Source organism: Mesoplodon densirostris, chromosome 15 (assembly GCF_025265405.1).
Source record: "Mesoplodon densirostris isolate mMesDen1 chromosome 15, mMesDen1 primary haplotype, whole genome shotgun sequence".
NCBI classification, from domain to species: domain Eukaryota; kingdom Metazoa; phylum Chordata; class Mammalia; order Artiodactyla; family Ziphiidae; genus Mesoplodon; species Mesoplodon densirostris.
The window spans coordinates 49473470-49487798 of NC_082675.1; the positions used below are offsets into that span (position 1 = coordinate 49473470).

A 14329-nucleotide genomic window follows, 5' to 3' on the forward strand; every position below is an offset into this window, starting at 1 on the left:
AAAAAAAAAAAAAAATTAATTATTCACTCATTTGTAACAAACACATATCCACATATTTTATCTTGTAAATGGTAAAAGAACTGATAATCTCACGTGCCTCTGTTTCATAAATAAAAATTTAAAACAAAGTTTTTGATGGCTGTATTAGAAAAATTTAATATAAAGAGGTGAGCAGACATGATACCGTAACGATTTTTTATTGTCTATTTCATAAAACCACATTAATGGCTTTTATTCTCTCTTCCTTAAAGATACTTTTTCAGAATTAGACCACAAATCTAAGACTCCTGTTTATCATAACAATTCACATCAGTTTACTGCTTTACATGGGAAATCTGCTTCCTTACCCAACAGAGTTTGCTCCATCTTGAGTGGCTGCTGGCATGTGGGTACCGGGCTGCTACACAGAGAGTGTAGTGTTTAGATCTGTAGATATGACCTTTAGGTTCACAAGCCCTGACAATGGTGTTTCTCTCAAATTTCAGCCTGGGTACCATAGCATTGGAACCAAAAACTCTGTATTTGAATCTCAAGGAAAAACAGCACCTGGAGCTTTGGAAATTAAGGTGCCCAGTGTACCTAGCAACAGAGGAGAATGTGGAATATGGTGACAGGTAGTGTGGAATCTAGTGACATCAGAAGGGCAGTGGGATATTTGGGTTGTGTTTGTGTTGAGGTTAGTTTTGATGGGATGAATTTAGTGTTGCCAAGGGGGCTGTCCAAGTGAGCTTGGCTCTTGTCTATCACACTAACCATGAGTGGCAGCCTATTTGTTTACTTCTTTCTCCTTCCCTACTCTCCATTCCCTCCACCAATTAGTACAGACCCTAGAAATACCATTTGCTTAAATTATTTCTAACATCCCCACCAGCACTTTGTGTGAAGTAGTTCATCAGCACCAGAGTCAATGGTTAGTTCTCCCTATATAAAAAGAATTAACCTATAACAGTGTGTGGTGTATGTGTGTATGTATATTTAAGTAGATCTATTAATATACATAATATGTATATCTATCTCTATATATATATACATACATATATCTATTTCTCTATATATGTATACATGTATATCTCTATTTCTGTGTATAAATATATGTGATATATATTTGAAATCTCCCAAAGCACCTGACCTACTTTTGTACTCACTTTCAGTAGCTCTTCATTATGGCCTTTAGGCCAAATGTCTTGGGAAAAATGAATAGGAAAAAAATATATATCATCTTTGTTTTAAGATTAATACTTGGAAATTTAATCCTAAAATGCAGGCCAGATGCTTATAAGGTCCAAAAAACTATTTATTGTTTGCCCCAAAATGCAACATAGTCTCCCATCTCTAGTCCTTTGACTACATTTTGAAGTCAAAACATTCAGACTAAGGAGAAGTTTACTGATGCAGATAAAGTCATATGTGTGTTACATATGCATGCATGACCACTGCTGAAAGGTTATAGGACATTGATTTTAAAGAGATCAAACGAATATTGAGAGTAAGAAAGTAACAAGGAGATTCAGTTTTCCAGTAAATTAATTATACGAAGGGTGCTATCCTTGTTTGGGAGCTCTTAATTCGGCCCTTGCCATTGGAAGAATGGGCTCTAATTAAAGGAGCAGGATAGTGATGGCACTGAGATAAGCTACGTGTTCCGAAGCATATAACTTAAGCTCAGCACAATAATTAAATAAGACTAATTCTGAGCTACCAATGAGGAAATAATGTATATTCTTTATATTACTTTCTTTACAAATTTTAACCAAATACCTATTTTGTGCTAGACACTCTTCTTGAGATTGTGAGTCCATAGACTCCACATGGAATTTGTTCTTAGACTATAACAAAAGAATTACAGTGCAAGGCAGAAAGCAGTATCTATCCTAGATGAGTTTCATATAAGGCACAATGAATAAACTAGGTTCTTAGGAGAAAGAAAAGTTGCCTATACATCACTGGGGATGAGGAAGATATCAGAGAAGGCAGGTTACAAGAGGTGCAATTTGAAAGAGGTGAGATATATGATGGTGATAGTGGAGGTTATTCTACTTCAGAGAGTATAAAAGAAAAAGAACCACAGGCAGGAAAGAGCTGGAAGAGGACAGGGAATTGAGTATATTCTACAATTCTACATACTAAGACAGGAAACTGTATATTTCAGTAAAGTTGTGGATCTTTTACTGTATATTCCTTTTTCCGGATCACATAAAGTCATTAACAGTTCTCCCAGGGTAGGTACTTGGAGAAGCCTACTGACTATGTGAGTCTAGTCTATTAAAAGTCTATCTCTGTTCCCACCTCAGAGCTACTGTCAAGTGACTGATAACAAAGCATTCTCCCAGTTCCAAGGGGACCTATTTTTTGAAATGGCCATTAATGTAATAACTTATGAATGGTTTCTTAATTGTTTAAATAAGTTATAACTTACTATTTTCATGCTTACCCATTAGCTTGTTTAGCGTTTCAAAGAACTAGACATTTTATAGAAAATGATAGGCATTAACATTTTTAATAATTACAATGTAATTTGAAAATATCTCTGATTTATTTTGCTGATGAAGTCACAGTTACTGTGAATAGTGTGTTTTACTGACTACATTTATAATACAATAAAATGTTAACTTTCAGTTAGAGGTAAGTGAAAATTATATAGGTATGGATATATATGTATACATATATATGTGTGTATATATAGAATGCTTTATACAAAGTTGATGTCATTTATATAAATTAATTTGATAATAAGACAAATGATGTCATAGATAGCATAATGTACTAATGCAGCTGAATAAGACATTCATGTAGTATTATCAACTCACTCAAGAAGTTATTTTACTGTTATAACTTAAAACCAAAACAATTGATACCGTGGGTCTTTTATGTTCTGTCGCATACAACAAGAAGTATATATGATGATAAAATCTCATTAAATTTAAAATAAATCTAAGACAATTATAATATAGAAGTTCAATGTTTTCCATGAAAACTGACAGCTAACCACTGGAGAGAAATGTTCAAGAAAACACATTAAATGGGCAATAGAAACAAGAAACAATGTCATGTAGTATTATAATAAAACCATTCTATTAGAAAGTGATTTAAAAATTTATAAAAGGAGCGACTCAGGGATTTACCATGAATTATCTTAAACTGAAAACTAAGTTAAATGAAAAAAAGGTGACAGATTTGGGCTAAGTGATTCTGAAAAGAAATATTCTAATTAAAGCTAAAATTAATGCGATCCAAAAGGAGTTTCCCCTAATTTGGCATTTAGACAAACAACAACTCAGGAGGGTTTTTTTGCCTTGCCAGTAATAAGTCAGGAAATACTTTATCTTGAAAAGCTGAAAAGCAATGAAAAAAAAAGAAAAAGAAGACCAAAGATAACAAGCTTACTATTTGAAGCAAGTGTCATGTAGCTGGATAGGACTTTGGCTATCTTCAAATTTATCCTTACAGCAAGCACTGTTGGGTCTTTCTACCTCACAGGAGCTCCCCTCTCTGGGAAGTGCCCTTGGCTCACAGTGATAAGACATAAGCAGCCATACTTCTATTTTGTCTGTTAACCTTTTTGGATCCGATTCCTTCACTAACTTGAACAAATCAGCCATTATTCTGCCTAAGGCATCCTTCTGAGTTCCTGTCCACCAGGTCACAACAAGCCATTTGCTTTCACTCGCTGCCATGTCCCAGGATCATATTAATTCTCCGGTTCTGTACCACAATCGAGTTCACAGGGGACTTTAACTGCCAAACCAAACCCTACTAGAAACCACAAACAGTTCTACATATGATGAAACCATACTAAAATTTCTGGGTAGCAAAAATGGTATAATCATGTCTGCCTTGGTAAGACATGATGATAAGGGATGGATGATAACTCTAAAATATAAGGGCCTGCATTCTTGATGAGGGGAATCTAGTGTTCTGGAGCATAACTATATACTATACACCCACTCCAAAGTGAAGGATATGTTGTTAAAACTTGACTTCTTTACCAATAAGAAAAGGCACATCACCTAGTAGGTTTCGTCTGGTGTAGATTACAGTGAAAGGGGATTTTCCACTTGACCTTCATGAAGACAAAATGAATCAGGTATCTGTAGCAGACCAAAATTGAGTGTGGAGCCAGGGGTAATCCCTAACAGGAGAATTTTTGTCAGGACAACCAAGGTTTTAGTGTAAGGCAATGTATTTTTCCTTGAGTGACTTTGCTTTTTGATAAGAGCTCCTAACTCTTTTCCAGTTGGACATCATGAACTGAGCACACTTGGTCCACTAAACATTGTGTTTAGGCATGCTCAGTAGTCCTTCCTCATCAAGTGGAAGTGCTATATATAGAAATGAGTCTGTTCAGCCCCAGCGGTGTGTGAGCAGGTTGCTGAAAACTGTCACACAACAGTTGTTTCTTTTATCTCTGCCTAAGTGTCTTAAAAGAAGTTCTTTATAAAAACTGAGAATGGGGCTTCCCTGGTGGCGCAGTGGTTGAGAGTCTGCCTGCCGATGCAGGGGACGCGGGTTCGTGCCCTGGTCCGGGAGGATCCCACATGCCGCGGAGTGGCTGGGACCGTGAGCCGTGGCTGCTGAGACCGTGAGCCATGGCCGCTGAGCCTGCGTGTCCAGAGCCTGTGCTCCGCAACGGGAGAGGCCACAACAGTGAGAGGCCCGCGTACCGCAAAAAAAAAAAAAAAACCCAAAAAACTGAGAACGAAAAATGTCAGCCTAGTTTCCATAACTCTGTGAAACACTGCAAAGGTACAGTCCTTTCATGGAGAGACCCAAATACAGAAGAAAATCCACTAAATGGGCAAGACTTTGAGCAGTAAGCCTAGTTGTATATTCTCTTTAGAACAAAGATAATCTACAGTTATTTTTTACACCATTTCTTTGGCAGCAGCCAAATGGTATAGAGACGTGAAAAAGAACAGTTTGGAGTATTTTTAAAGAGAAGTTGGAGGAAGGATGATATTTGATAGATCTTTCACAATAGGCTAAGGGCTTAAAATGTTCATATCCATGTAAATTTCCAACAAAACCCCACTAGCATAGGAGTTGAACTTCATAATCAAGTGTACAGGGTGACTTTTCCTGTGGACATCAATCATCCTACCTGCCAAACCTAGGTTTGCTCAGTGGGATCATGAATTGCGTGGCAATTAAAACAGGGGTAGAGGATACACATGGGCAGGCACTGGGGGCTTCCATCACCATGTTGATCTGAGTACCCAGTTTGCCAACAAAGTACCCAATCTTAAGATCTTGGTAAAGTACAAAAATCTGAGAAGCTTGCTAACTACTCTGTGGCAGAGCATTTGTATTTGATGCCTTTAATTAGAGGGGATAGTTACTTGTCCTCAGTAGATGGACGCTTACTTTTGACTTGGTCCTGTATTTCTTGCCCATTCTTTCTCTAACACAACTATATATGAACCTCTGAATGTTTTATATGCTACCTTTTTTCCCCACACACATTAAATTTAATCAATGAAATCACATCGCAGGAAAAGAAATGAAGCAACTGGAAGATTTCCCTTGGAGTCATTGCTCTTTTTACCTACTCCATCCCTAACAAATTACAGACCTTAAAAAATAATGGAATGAACTATTAAAAACTTTTAAAAATAGCTGTGGTAGGGGACTTCCCTTGTGGTACAGTGGTTAAGACTCCGTACTTCCACTGCAGGGGGCATGGGTTCAATCCCTGGTCAGTGAACTAAGACCCTGCATGCTGTACATCATGGCCAAAATAAGTAAGTAAATAAATAAATTTTTAAAAAGAAAAGAAAGAATAAAAAAGAAAAACATTTTTAAAAATAGCTGTGATGCCCTGAGAGATATTACCTGAACCTGAGGGGCTGCCTTCCAGGATGTGGTCATGTTCTAAACCAGTTACTGATACTTGGGGTTACCTCTCTTAGCCACAATATCAGTCTGGAAAACAAGGTCTTTCCAGAGATGGAAGTGACACTTCTCACAATTCTTCTCTACAGCTTTAGGTTCTGTTTGCCTGTAGGAAGGATACTTCCAAGAAATGAGCTAGACAACTGACCATTTCACACCACGCAGGCCACTGTGGGAAGAGAGAAACAGAAGAGCTATGTATTGCCTGCTATCATTGATCCTGAGAACCTGGGGAATAAGATGTCCGAAAACCAAAATGGGTTGGAATGAAGGTCCACAAGAACACCTGAAGCATTTCTCATTCTGCTCTGCAGAAAGAAAAATATTGTCAAAGCAATCTTTGCAGGCAGAGACAAATCTCATTTCCTGACATGACACCCCACCTGGCAAATACCCTGAGTCGTTTAATTGCTAGTGAAAGAAAAGAAAATATGGAAGGAGTAGTGGAGCTGGTTCATCATAACTACTAGCTATGGCTTTGGAATAAGGCACAGAAATATTGCAACTAATTCAATATTTACCTAGATTTCTTTGTTTGCTGTCAGCTGTCAAGTGTCTGAGGATTAAAAACAGATGCCTCATTTTCTTAAGTTTTATTTAAGGGTAGTAGCGGTACTTAAATATACTAATTAGTCCATTAACTGTATAATTTCAATTATTACAGAACTAAAAGAGGTAAGAATATTATTTGGTGATCTGGCCTCAGAAAGTGAGGCTTCTTAACGTCACCTCTCTTTCTCTGTGCAATAGCTGGACAGGACTTAGATTTAGTTATATTTGGGGAAAATGAGGTTGTTTGTGGTTTAAGTGAAATGGGTAGTAAGTTTTCAGTAGAATTATCTTTGGATGTATAAGAAAGTTGCGTGATGTGTGATGGTGTGATGTGTGTGTGTGTGTGTGTGTGCGTTTGTGTGTCTGTGTGTTAGCAGAAAAATGATGATATGTATTAGGCACCCATAAGGACAGAAACCTAGTTCATACAATCCCCTCCTAATACAAAAGTGTAGGCTCCAGGAAGCATGATCACTTGCCACCCTGAAAAATTTGGAGCTTTGAGACAGAGAAAAAGGGAGTCACTGAAACTAGGTCTTTTTATGTTAATCTTTAGAAAGAAAGTATAACAATTATGGTCGATGGAGTTCGCATCATTTAAAAAAAATTAGGGCTGCCTTTAGTTCTTGTCTTTCCAGATTATTAGGCAACCAACTCCTTTATGAAATTTTGTGAGAAATTCCAGTGCCCCTTCCATAGATTCCCATTTTTTGTACTGTTTTTGCTTAATTTAGCCAAAGACAATTTTAACTTGAAAAAAGAAAGCTTAAATAATGCATAATATTTGTTTTACTTCTGAAAACTCTGAGGAACAGAAATGTTAAGAGACTTGACTGGGTTCAGATAAAAATACAAAGTACATGTTAAACGGACTTGAAGTCATGTAATAAAATATAGTCATAGAACTAGAGGATGCTAAATTTGAAAAGAGAACACTTTCCGGGGTTGTAGCAAGAGATATAATTTAATCCAATACTTGAACGTGTTTTTATTACCTGTCAGAAGATTAAAGATTAGAAGTTATTCAGATCAGTTTTTTGTGAAGTATATGAGAAGTCACTCTGACAAAATTATCAAAACATCAAATAAGTTTCTCTCTAGAGGTGTTTAATTATGAAATGTAAGCTATTGGAGGGTAAGTTCTAGTTCTTATTCCTTTATCAATCTGTGATTAGCACATGGTAATTATACAATAACTATTTGTTGAATTGGACAATCATAGGAGATCACAATCACATATCTATTTAGTGTCTGTTTAAATAAACTGTGTCTTTTTACTTCTCCTTATATGTTCGTGAACCATTTATTTATTAATAAATATTGTGTTACTGCATTAGACACTGGTAGGAAGAATCTAAAAGTGCCCCTCCCCACAAGATTCCACACTCTAATTCCTAGAACCTATAAATATGATGAGATATTACTCCTGTGATTATGGTATGTCATATGGTACAGAAGATGTTTAATAGGGAGATTACCTGACTGGGCTTGATCAATTACATGAACAGTTAAAAGCACAGAGCTCTCTCCAGTTAGTGGCAAAAAAGGAAATTAGAGAGATCCAAAGCACAAAAGGTTTCTCACTGTGCCACTGATGGCTTGAAGATGGAGGAGGTCACATAAGAGAATGCAAGCAGTGTTAAGGGGCAGGGCTGACAGCTGATGAGGAAACAGGGACCTCAGTCCTACAACCACAAGGAAGTAACCTCTGCCTACAACTTGAATAAGCTCTGAAGTGGATTCTTTACCAGAGTCTCCTGATAAGAGGTTAGACAGGTTGACACCTTGATTTTAGCCTTTGTGATACCTGGAGCTTAGAACAGAGTTGAACTTGCTTCAACTCTTGACCTACAAAGCTATTAAGCTTGTGGTAATTTATTACACAGCAATATAAAATGAATACAGTGAAAAACATCAAGGAATGTCTATGGTGCATTAAGATAGGTAATACCACTCAAAATTATTCAAGTATATTTCAATGATTGGTGTGTATCAGTGTTTCTCAAACTTTAATTTCTTCAGAATTTCCTAGGTAGATTGTTAACAATACAGATTCCCTTGGGCACTAAAAACTTCTAACCCAATAAAAATCTGAAGTCTTGGTTTCATTTTTCTTGGTCAGGGGCAGGAAGAAATCCTAGAATCTAGAAGCAATTCTCTTTCAAGAGTTTTGGGGCCACATGTGAGAAATTAATGTAGATCATCTCTGACAACTAACTGGTTGAATATGCAATTGTGGGAGGTAAGTGTTGATACTAAGAGAATGGAATATGACTGACAGCTCTCAAATCTGAGCTCAGTAAGACAGAATCTAAGTATATTTTAATGCCATTTAACAAATCTCTAGGAAATTGTCAGAAAAAGAGTCCAGCCAAATATTCTTTCCCTTGATGAAAACTAATAAATAAGAGCCAGTCTGGGCCCACTTTTTAAAAGACTCCTAAAAGGATATGATTTTGCCCAAAGAGCTTATTTCAATACGTACTGAAGAACTAAAGATGTTATTTTTGGGGAAAAGGACCACTTTGATTACCTTGATTAACAAACTCCTAGGCAAGAAGGTCTTTACCAAGGTCAAGTGTATGTTTACAAAATCAAGAATCTTTACCCATAGAGCAGAACTGTGTACCAACTATGGGTTCACATGTGCTGAAATCATTGTCAGTTTTTGTTTGCATAGTAGGTAAAGAGTATCATTCTAGGAAAAATTGTCAAAATCTTCCAGATTTGTTCCCAGCGTCCCTTATGTACTTTTTCCCATCTTCATGGCAAATCCACAAGCTATCTGTGTGCACACTGGCTCTCTGTAAGTCACTTTACTGAGAAACAGATTGACAGATTGACTGATTGATTATCCCTTGACTGAAATTCCCCCACAGGAAAATGCTACTTCAGCTAGGCACTTGTAATTTCAACCTTTTATCTCTAATTGTGGAATGAAAGGCTTTTCTCGTGGTATTTTCAGCCATTAGCAAGCAGATGAAGAAAAGAAATCCTGCAGTCATCTAGACCTAATTCATTCCCAGGTTTTCAGAGTAACTTAGAGGTGAATGATTAGAGTACATGATCTGTGATGTTTTCTCCTAACCCTCCTGCTCTCAAAAAAGTCCCTCTCCCTCCTGCAGTGGATGAGCCAGGACTACTCAACAAGGAAGCTGAAACTCTCATGCCAACATCCTGAAACTTCAAGAAACTTGAGCCACCAAGCACTTCTTGGACTTAATAAGAAAATCCTACACTAAGAGTTCTGAAAGGTTCTCCACACCCTCCTTCCTCTTATGTACCGGTCATTTGCTGTCTTGCTCTAAGATCCATTCTTCTCCCTTTCTTTGCAAACCATTTCCCAGGTTTCCTTGACTATTGTCTTATTACTTGGTTTAAACAATGGGAGATACTGGCAGAGACAGGAGGAGAGAAAGATAAAATGCCTGGGTATCCCCACTTCCCATCCCACACATACACCCTCTCTGATTCAGGAGACCTCTCTGTCTCCAACTCAGGGGGCATATTCTCCATGTCTCAGCTCCTGCCAGGAAACGTCTTCCTGCCAGAGAGCATCTTCTGTGTGTCTGTTTCCCAGCAAGTAGCTCTGGCTCTTGGCCTCTAGTAATGCCAACTCTTCCCCAGCTTTTCCACCTCTAGCTCTAGCAGAGGCTTCCTTCTGTTATTAATTCCTGCATTGCTTCACACATTGCAAAGAGTGCCTTGTATTAAATTTTTCTAATGAATGACATGGAATGAACAACATTTTCCAGACTGGATCACAACTGATATAATTTGCTTTACTTTGGTCTCAAGACTTCTGTTTTCTAGCACCTGTGATGTTCTTATAGTCAACATTTTGTGACTTTTTTCCTTCATAATGCCAATGCATTATCTGATATCCAAGAAGTTTTCCCCGATCTTTCTTTACTATTTCTACCTCTCGGGTTGAAATCCATCATCGTCCATAACAGTGGTATTAATGAACTTATTGGCCATCTTGAAGGATTCAAGTTCACTAAGAGTTTTGGTGGCAATTATAAAGCATTATTATTTAGATGCTTGTCAAAGTATTGGTATCTTTCTAATAAACACTAAATTATTCTGATTTAAACAAAAAGATTCATCTGAGTAATGCCAATTGTTTTGAATCATTAAACATCTTAATTATGCAAATCCTTTTGGTAATCTTTTCCTTTATAATATTCAAAACAGATCTGGGCATAAAATAAGATGATCAGTTTTCCTATTTTAAAGATCTTGGTAAAGATAAAGAACTTATTTTCTCAAGTCACCTCGATGGTGACAAACATAGGATTAGAAACTGATTTCCTAATTTCAGACCAAATTTCTATCTAAACTGTACTGCTACACCTCAGCAGGAAACACAAGTCTAGGTATTGTGAGGAGAAGTGCCTGAAAAAGTAGTGTTACGTGGGGAAAGAAAAGACTTAATTTTCGATTTAGGAGGCTCTTAGAGACGCTACCAAATTGAAAGGTGTCATCTAAGGTTACCCATTTTGCAGTACTTCATAAAATCAGGAATCACAGTGAATAGCCTGCTATCACCTTCCCCTCACTTAACAAAGGCATTCTGCCTACACTTCTTGTAATTAGCATAAACTGAACAGCCATGATGTTTTTATAAATGCAGATGACCTTTCAATATCACCATGACTAGCAGAGTACTGGCTGACCAATGACATGATATACATAACCAAAGACAATTCTATTTGACATTCAGGGCTGAATGATGTCAAATGATATTATTTTAGAAAACTTGCTAAAATTTTGAGTAAGTAGAAAAAAATCAAAGAACTTACAATTATATGAGATCAAAGAAAACCGACATTAACATCAGTATTTAAAGGATACAGAAAATTAAATTCGTCTTGTTGAAGGAGAACAGTAACATGTTTGTTACTTTTCTATTTAAAAAGTGATTTTCATCTCATCGTCACAAGAAAACTGAAATTTGTAGTTATGTGCGGTAATGGATATTAACTAGACTTATTGTGTTTAGCATTTCACAACCTATACATCTATCAAATCATTATGCTGTACACCTAAAACTAATATAAGGTTGTATGTCAATTATATCTCAATTTAAAAAAATAAAGGAGTTGCACTCAGACCACAGTTAAGATCTATGCAAAACACCATGAAGCCAGGGGCCCTGCAGCCACCTCAACAGGGTAAAGCTCTGATACCACTTATATTCCCACCATCACACCCATCACCCCAGATCACCAGAGTCTGGGCAAAGGATAGATGAGGGCCAATGGTCACACTAATCGGAAAGAGTATGAAACCTGGATGACCATGAATGGCTTCATTGCTATGAATGAGTATTCAGTAAGTGTACAACATGTGCATATGCCACCAGGTGCAAGGTTGAATAGTACTGTGAGTAAATACAAAAGAAATGGGGAGAAGGGGAGAAAGACCTACCCGCCCAACTCTAAAATAAACTTCTCTGCAAAAACAGCAAATGCTGTGGTTGCAATGTAGAGAGTAAACTATAAGTCAGGGATATTTATAAATAATAAAATGTTCAACTTTAATAACAGCAGGATCCTAGAGTGTTCATCATCAGTCCATAAAGCCTTCAGACATTTGTCACCACCCAGGGATAAAATGGTGAGACATTTTCAACAACAGACATAGTACTTGCTTTGGTTGTGTTAACTGCAGGAACTTAACAAACAGTAAAGACAGAAGATTTGTTTCCACATTTTACATTTCTACTTTACACTCAAAGTACTGAGTATGCTCAGTATAGCTGAGTCAGTTTAAAGCTTTAATTTTGTTAATCTTGAATTAAATAGCCAAAGGTTAGTCTTAGCACCGATTTTGGGAAAAAGGAGGATCATAGTTCAAGGAAACCATGAAAGCCCTCAAAGCATTGACTTTGAAACCAAGCAAACTCTTCCAAGTTGTGGGTGGCTGAGGAGCTGACTCTAATGGAGCAGCCTGGGCAAAACCAGGGCAGCCATCCTGCCCTAAGTCCTCCTCTAGAGAAAGGCTCTCCCAGGCCCATCCCTACCAACAACCATGTAACAATGTTTGAAACAAGGTCAACTGGTTTAAAAAAATGGTTGGAGGGTCACAGAGGTCCAGCTCTCTGTCTGGGGTGGAGCCTAATAGGTTCATCTCTCAAACCAAAAGCTGGAACCAGCATTCCAGACCAACCTCCCAGGGAACCAACCACTAGCCAGGTTCTGTTCTTTTTCTCTGCTGAGGTCAACTGCTTTATTTTGGAAGGTGATGTCTAGATCAGAAAAAAAAAAAAAAAAAAGGTAATTTTCATAACTGACTTAATTTATACTTTATAGGGACCCAGTGAAGGAAAATTCATAGGCATTGTTTGCCCCGTTTTACCAAAGTGAAAATAGTTGAGTCTTGAAAAGATCCTGTGATTCTCTAAAGGTAGCATAGTTAATGAATGACAAAGCTGGCACTTAATGGCAGACGTCACAACCAGCCCTTGGAAACCACTATGCTCTATTAGCTCTCAAGGAAGGTAGGCTTTAGAGATGGCTTGAGTATGGGGAGAGTAGAATATAAAGAAAGCAAACTAAGGAGGAAGACAAGATAAAGGCAACTTGGAACAAGCTCTACAACAGGGAGACGGCCAGTAGGCAGGAGAACAGGTACTTGGTGAAGGGCACTGAGGCCAGGAATCATGGGATTAGGAAGAAATACCCTGGGAGGTGTCAGGAACCTGGTGAAATAAAGTGATCGTCATTAGTGTTCGTGTATGGGGTACTGAAGTTGGAGAAATACCCTCTAAGAACATAGCCTCTTCCTCTTGCTCTAATGCCCAAATCTACTAAATCCCAAACAATGAAAGGCTAAGCTTTTTTCTTTGCTGTGTGCCCTGAAGCTAGCATTATGACTTCTGTGGAGTGTATATTCAGCAAATGCCTCAAGAATTACATTGATTCCAAACCACATTGATTCTATTTTCTCAATTCTTGCTTTTCCTAGTTCAAAAATTTTATATTATATCATACACTAATTTTTCACACATGTAACTCATTTTTCCCCAAATGTTTATGGACCTTGCTTTAACATTCCTTTGCATAAAGTAGTATATATAACAAGTCACCAAGTAGAAATATGATATTTTTAAAAAGTCAATGGAAGAAGAGAAAACATTTGGGGTTTTGCTGATGTTTTATTTATTACAGTAAAAGGACTGTCAAAAAGTAATGTCCGAGTGAGTTTGAGAAAAATAAAAATGACTAAGAATTAAAAGGATTCTCAGGTAATAAATATTCTTTTTATAGAAGTTATGTATGTTCATTTTGATTAATACTGTTTCTATCATGATAAGTCACTGAACTCTCCTGAAATCAAAAATAAAACATCTGTCTTGGTTGACCATTAAAAAATAATATCTTTAAGTCTCTGTACTGATTGTATCCACTTAAACTCTCTGAATTATACCCAAATAAGAGCTGTTTACAAAGTGATTATTTCTAATTAGCCAAGAGCTGCTCAAAACATACTCCCCTCCCCCAACCCCATGCTACTATACTAAAATTACTTAACCATGGCCATCTATAAAATTGTCCTTTAGCTAAAGTGCAGTGGATTCTAGTTTGAAAACCCTAGTTTCTTGATTTAAGCCAGAGAAGAAACATTCACTGAGCTTTAAATGGCCAGTTTAGTGGGGTGTTCATTGCTGATGGCACATTTTCATGATCCTTTCTCAGTGGCTCTCCATTCAAAGAAACTAAACAGGACAATTAATTACACTGAATACATCATTTTAGTGTATGGACATCCTCTCCATACTCCCTTCTGGAACAAATAAACCTGCCAACAGCCTACTGTCTTGGTAGCCACATGACCTCCAAGGTCAATACTACCAAGGCAGGCACCTAAACCATAAAAGGTC

General features: G+C 37.3%; 1 protein-coding gene across 6 annotated transcripts in view; it reads right to left on the bottom strand.

The window, feature by feature from the left end:
• Nucleotides 1-14329, bottom strand: part of NOL4 (nucleolar protein 4) — a 406054-nt gene that overhangs the window by 189299 nt on the left and 202426 nt on the right. The gene's annotated exons all lie outside the window — the stretch shown is intronic.